This window comes from Lactuca saligna, chromosome 8 (genome assembly GCF_052625555.1).
Source record: "Lactuca saligna cultivar CGN05327 chromosome 8, ASM5262555v1, whole genome shotgun sequence".
In the NCBI taxonomy this organism is placed as follows: domain Eukaryota; kingdom Viridiplantae; phylum Streptophyta; class Magnoliopsida; order Asterales; family Asteraceae; genus Lactuca; species Lactuca saligna.
Window position 1 is genome coordinate 185803673 of NC_136424.1, and position 6472 is coordinate 185810144.

The following is a 6472-nucleotide window of genomic DNA, read 5'->3' on the forward strand; positions in this document are numbered from 1 at the left end:
AAAACATCATTATTCGACAAAAGAGTTTATTCCAAGTTTATTGCAAAAGTATAAATAATAAATCTCCAAGATCTTCAACAATGGCAGTGTGTACGTGTCACGCCGGCGCCTTCCCACGGTCATCACTAGTACCTGAAAAACATAAACACAACTAGTAAGCATAAATGCTTAGTGAGTTCCCCAGTATACGACTTACCCACATACGCCTTCCGGCCCGGACCTTTCGGTCCACATAACATTGCCTTCCGGCCCGTAACATAATCGCCTTCCAGCCCATAACATATCGCCTTCCGGCCCGTATTAAATTGCCTTCCGGCCCATAGTATTTTGCCTTCCGGCCCATAATAGAATAAAACATAACACATGTAACATAACGCACATAACACATAAGTCATACATCATACCGTTCTTTCTATCACATAAAGTCTCGCCTTCCGGCCCGTATAAGCATACATCACATATAAACATACATCACACATAAAGCATCTACCTCTCTAGACATAGCATAAATATAACACATACGACCTTCCGGTCTCACAGTCAAACCCTTCCGGGTGAAGTATAGTGAGAAGACTCACCTCGTAGTATGCAAGCTATAAACCCTTCGAGCTACTCGCACTCGATCCGCTAATCCGCAGGTTCCCTATAATACCACATACCTTTATTAATGATCTTATCAACAAGACAACTGACCCTACTAAGTTACATACAGGTCAACGGTCAATCTTGACCGGACTCGTCGAGTGCAAAGGGCAACTCGGCGAGTATAGACACCTTGACTCCACTCGCCGAGTCTAAAGAACGACTCGACGAGTTCTAGTAGATCCTCAAGCTACTCACCGAGTCTGAAGAACAACTCGGCGAGTCATAGTGAATCTTCAAGCTACTCGCCGAGTCTGATCATTGAACTCGGCGAGTCCTCGCCATGCAGTCCATCCGCTGCCTCCTGTATTTCGCATGATTTCGAAGTATATAGATATGGGGCTTCCTGGACTTTCACATATACAATTACAAGGGTTTTTAAACACTTGTAACAACACTATAATCTAACAATTCCTTAAATGGGTTTCCTAAACCCTAAATTCGCATACAACGTAAAAGCTACAGATTATGATCCGAAGATTACCTGGAAACGTGTTCCCTGTGTCCCCAACCTCCAGTACTCGACTCCTTGGACTTCCTTTGATCACCACCTTGCCTCTCCTTGTCTAACAATCTCTTCAAGCTTCCTCTAGCCCTCACTCTTGCTCCAGATGCCCACAAACTCCCAAGGTATCTTCAATCGGCCAAAAGACGCGACATGACGGCCATAAGATCATTATATACGATTCAGAATCGAAACGGCTAGGGTTCAGCTGAACAGCGTCGACTCGCCGAGTCCCTATTGGACTCGTCGAGTCCAGTCGCGTATCTGCGACCAAGGCCATGGCCCTACTCGGCGAGTCATGCACCAACTCGCCGAGTCTCCTCCTAAATATGCCCCAAAAATAATTTAAAGAAATACCTGAAATTCCGGGCTGTTACAATACCCTCACTCATCACATACACACAAAAGCATAACGCACATATAACAACAAACCCTAGGCTAAGGCATCACAAATCAGACCACTCTAGTCCTAAGATATGAAATTCCTAGCCTGTCTCTAGCATACAATAATATCTCATAAAGTGCATAATAGATATTTCATAACACAAAAGTAAGGGTATTTTGGGAAATCACCGTTTGGCTCTGGCTGATTGTACACACTGCTCTTTCTTGCTTTCTCTTTGAACTCTTATTCACTTTTAGAAAACTATTTATTTGAAAACTTTTTCTTACTTCCTCAGTTTGAGTCCAGATTCACCCGTAGGCGCGTCCGAATCCCTCAAACCAAGGCTCTGATACCAATTGTAACACCATGATTTTCGAGACAAAAATTTTTATTGAAATAATCAATTTAATATTAATACACTTGTTTAAAACCTCGTTCATAATAGAATTACAAAACGTAGTTTCATTTTCAGTTAAATAGAAAACCAGGATCCTCCAAAACACAACTCTTTCTTCGGTGTGTACAATCGAACCGTTGCCATCCTGCGTTACTGTAAGAACCTGAAACAACATAACATAAACAACGTAAGCACGAAGCTTAGTGAGTTCCCCAATATACACCTTACGCACGTACGCCTTTCCAGGCCCTGACCTTCCGGTCCACTACACAATGCCTTCCGGCCCATGAGATAATCGCCTTCCGGCCCAATAGATATTTGTCTTCCGGCCCATAAGATAATTGCCTTCCGGCCCATAAGATACTTGCCTTCCGGCCCATACAATAATTGCCTTCCGGCCCATACACATATATAACACATAATACAATTACTATAACACATAAAGCACATATATCATATATCAACCTGCCTTCCGGCCCGAAACATATTCTAACACATAAAGCACATATATCACATATCATACCTGACCTTTCTGTCACATAATACTTTGCCTTCCGGCCCATATAACATGCATATCACGCGTAACTACTAACTTCCATTTACAGTATGAATACATAACGCATAACATATTCGACCTTCCGGTCACACAATCAAACCCTTCCGGGTAAAGTATAGTGAGAAGACTCACCTCGCGGACGCTGGGAGATAGCAACTCCTGAAGTCCCTTGCGCTTGATCCTCCGAGCTACAAGCTCCCTGTAACATCATATATCTCTTATTAACACTTCTATCTTCCACGTTAACTGACCCTAAGAAATCACACCGGTCATCTCTGGTCAACAGTCCATTGTCAGCTCGACTGGACTCGGCGAGTTCCCTGGCGACTCGGCGAGTCTGGTCGTTCTTTAATCCTCTAAAATTCCCCTTCTACTCGTCGAGTATCCCCTTTAACTCGACGAGTTAATCCTGGAAGAATCGCGGGGCCACCCCGACTCCACTCGCCGAGTCTGAAGAACAAACTCGGCGAGTCCCAGTGAATCTTCAAGCTACTCGCCGAGTCCGATCATCCGACTCGGCGAGTCCACTCCATGCAGTCGATCGAACTGCTTCCTGAGGTACATATTTTCCCGAATATACAAACATGGATCCTTCTGGACCTCTAAGGGTCCTAATGCAAGGTTATAAACGTTGAATAACAACACAACAAACCATCTAGACTCCAAATGGGTTCCATAAACCCTAAATCTATATATACATCAATCACAGGAGAATGTAATTCGAGTTATTACCTGAATGATGTACCTTCCATGTCCCCAAACTTCAGAACTCGAACTCCCTGCAGTTCCTTTAACTAAAACCCTTCTCCTCCTTGCACAATAATTCCTTCAAGGTCACCCATGGCCTTCAATCTTGCTCTAGACGCCTCAGTCGTTTAGGGTTCTCTTCAATCGGCCAAAAGACGAGCAATGACGGCATAAGATCCCTTATATACGTCCCAAACTGAACGGCTAGGGTTTTCCGCTGAACAGCGTCGACTCGCCGAGTCCATACCTGGACTCGTCGAGTCCAGCCGCGAACCCGCGACCACAACTGCGACCCTACTCGGCGAGTCTGGCTCCAACTCGCCGAGTCTCCCCTTTAAAACACCCCCAAAATGCAATTAAACAATACTTAAGATTTTGGGCTGTTACATTATTTGAAAGCTATATTAAAAGTTGCGTAAGCGTAGCATACTTACAGCGAATTTTATCGAAAAACGGAACTTAATTGGAGCAGCGTTTCGAAACCGAAAAACTCCTTTTTCTTGGGACTCCGGGAGCCTCATGGCTTCCCTAGGGTGCTAAGGGGTTTTTCTAGGGTTTAGGGGGGTTTAGATGAGCTAGAGAGAGAAACTAGTGAGAGAAAGAAGTGAAAAATGGTGTGAGAAATGAAGAACCCTCGCTGCCTTTTTATAGGTGCGTGCCCTCGGTTGTACGCTGGGCGTACAGCAACACTACGCGGGGTGTAGTTCGGATAAGGGTGCCACCTCGGACCAGCTGTCTCGCATTCGTCAGAAGGATAAGGCCGAAGGGTACGCTGGGCGTACCGAACTCGGACGCGGGGCGTAGGGCGAAGCGATGCGTCCTTCATCCGAAGCGAGTCGTGATCAGCAAGCGACGGTTAGGATTGAGCCACGTCATCAGTCTCCCACAGATTTCGTAATTCCCACTCCCGACTTCTAAAAATCATAACTTTTGCATACGAGCTCCGTTTTCTATGTTCTTTATATCCATGCGAAGGTGGGAACGTACTCTACAACTTTTGTTTAGACTTCGTTGGCTAATTTTGGCTGATTTTAAATTATATATTATTAACGGGCCGGGACACGATTGGTCCGTTAAATCCTCATAACTTCTTCATCCGACATCCGTTTTTGCCCATCTTTTTCTCGTTACGCTACGCTCAACGAGATCTTCGATTCTCGTTTAGGTCGTGTCGGCTAAAAACCGGTCGATCTAATATTCGAATTTCGGGTTGTACACTGCTAGTCCGAAACTTCGAAAAATCATAATTTCTTCATACGAAGTCAGATTTGGGCGTTCTTTTTATCGATGTTCTTAGTTTAACATATTCTACGACTTTCGTTTAGATCACTAAGGCGAAATCTCGCTCTATCGTAAATTCACTATTTACGCTTCCCGATATCGTACCGGTTCCGTCGCGAAACTTCAACGGGTCATAACTTCTTCGTTATAACTCGGATTTCGGCGTTCTTTATATGTACGGAAACCTTATGACATATACTACAACTTGGTTAAGATTATTTATTCTAAATAATCTTTTGTCGAAAAGTCGTTTTCAACTCCTATTGCCTCTAATTTGACTAGCCCGGATTTGCGGGCGTTACAATTATCTCCCCCTTAGGATGATTACGTCCCGGAATCATCAACAAAACAGGGTCGTATAATGACTCCATACATCATCTCTTCATCCTAGGTAATAAGTATAACTTCTACATTCCTTTAATTCTATCTCTTAAACTCATTGATTGTAAGAGTACTCGATCGTGCACCTGCTCTCTACCTCAGGGTAGACTCCAAATTACGACCTTCAAGTCACAATCTCGATCCTTGCTGGATACAGACTTGAGAAAAGTTCTTTTATTACTACTATAGTTCGATATGTTATATTCTAATGACCTATCATCGTATGCTGCAACACTTAGACTTAGGTCTCTTAAAATAGACTATGTCTTCCTTCATGTTCTAATGTGATATAATCACACTTTAACATTAGGAATTTCTAGCTACCAACTTCTTTAACAACGAGCGCGATATTTCTATTGATCGCTTTGGTTCCAATCGTTTGGTTTAAGTCGGACGCTACATCGACCTTTATTTTCTAAACCACATAGCATACTTAGCGTAGTCGGACTCAATTAGATATGACCACTAGGGTCGGATCATCAACAATCTTCTTAGTCATTACCGAAACGATGGTAACAACACACTTGAATAAAACGAAATCAATTACTAGCTTCTTGGTAACCTTGTGACTTTCCCTGATCCAAGTGTGAGTCATGTGCTTCCGGTAGTATAGGCCTCTACTACCATTCACACCTACTCATACTCGTCCCAAGTATTGTCCCGCAGTTTTTTTTTCCAAGTCACCATACAAGAAAACCACACAACAACTGAACACATCAGATAACAAAACAAAGGTTTCATATTACTTCTTGAAACGGTTACATAGGTGTTCAAGTTCACCCTAGACTATGCCTCTAATAGGCTACATCATATGATTCTATGGCTACTTTATAACTCGATCCTTGGATGTCAAGCCGTCATTCCTGAATCCTCGCATTGTCATCTGCTTTGTCTAGGATCATATGGAATGCTCTTGCCTTCGATTTTGGCGGAATGTTTGGTTTTGCCGCCTCTTTCTTTCTCGGGCAATCCTTAGCAACATGCCCTTCTTCACGGCATTCATAACACACCCTTTTGCACTCGTTGGCATAATGTCTGGTCTTCCCACACTTGTAGAAAGTCACTTCTTCGCTACATTTCCCAAAGTGATTCTTTTTTCACTTCTCGCACCATTTCACTTTGTTTCCTCCTCCACTAGACTCCTTTGAACCAGACTTGATCTTCTTATTGGGCCTCGTAGATTCCTCAAACTTCCTCTTTTCGCCAACCTCAATCTTGTTGGCAGCTCTTCCCTTAATCATATCTTCCACAGACTTGGCAGCCCAGATAGCTGCCTCTAGAGTAGGTTCCTGACGCACTGGCACCGCGTACTCCCATGGAAGTCCCTTTGCGTACTTGTTGATTTTTGTCAGCTCATCCGGAACAAGACGCAAGGCAAACTCCATCTTTTCTGTGAAGTTGTTCGTGTATTCATCGATTGACATGCTTCCCTTCTTCAGGGTTAGAAACTGGTTCTCTAGCTCAAGCAGGTTTTGAGCTGAGCAGTACTTTCGTTTGAATTGCACCAGAAATTCTGCCCATGTCAGTTGCAGGGGCTCATTAGGGCTCAGAGTCTTCCCCAAGGCATTCCACCAACTT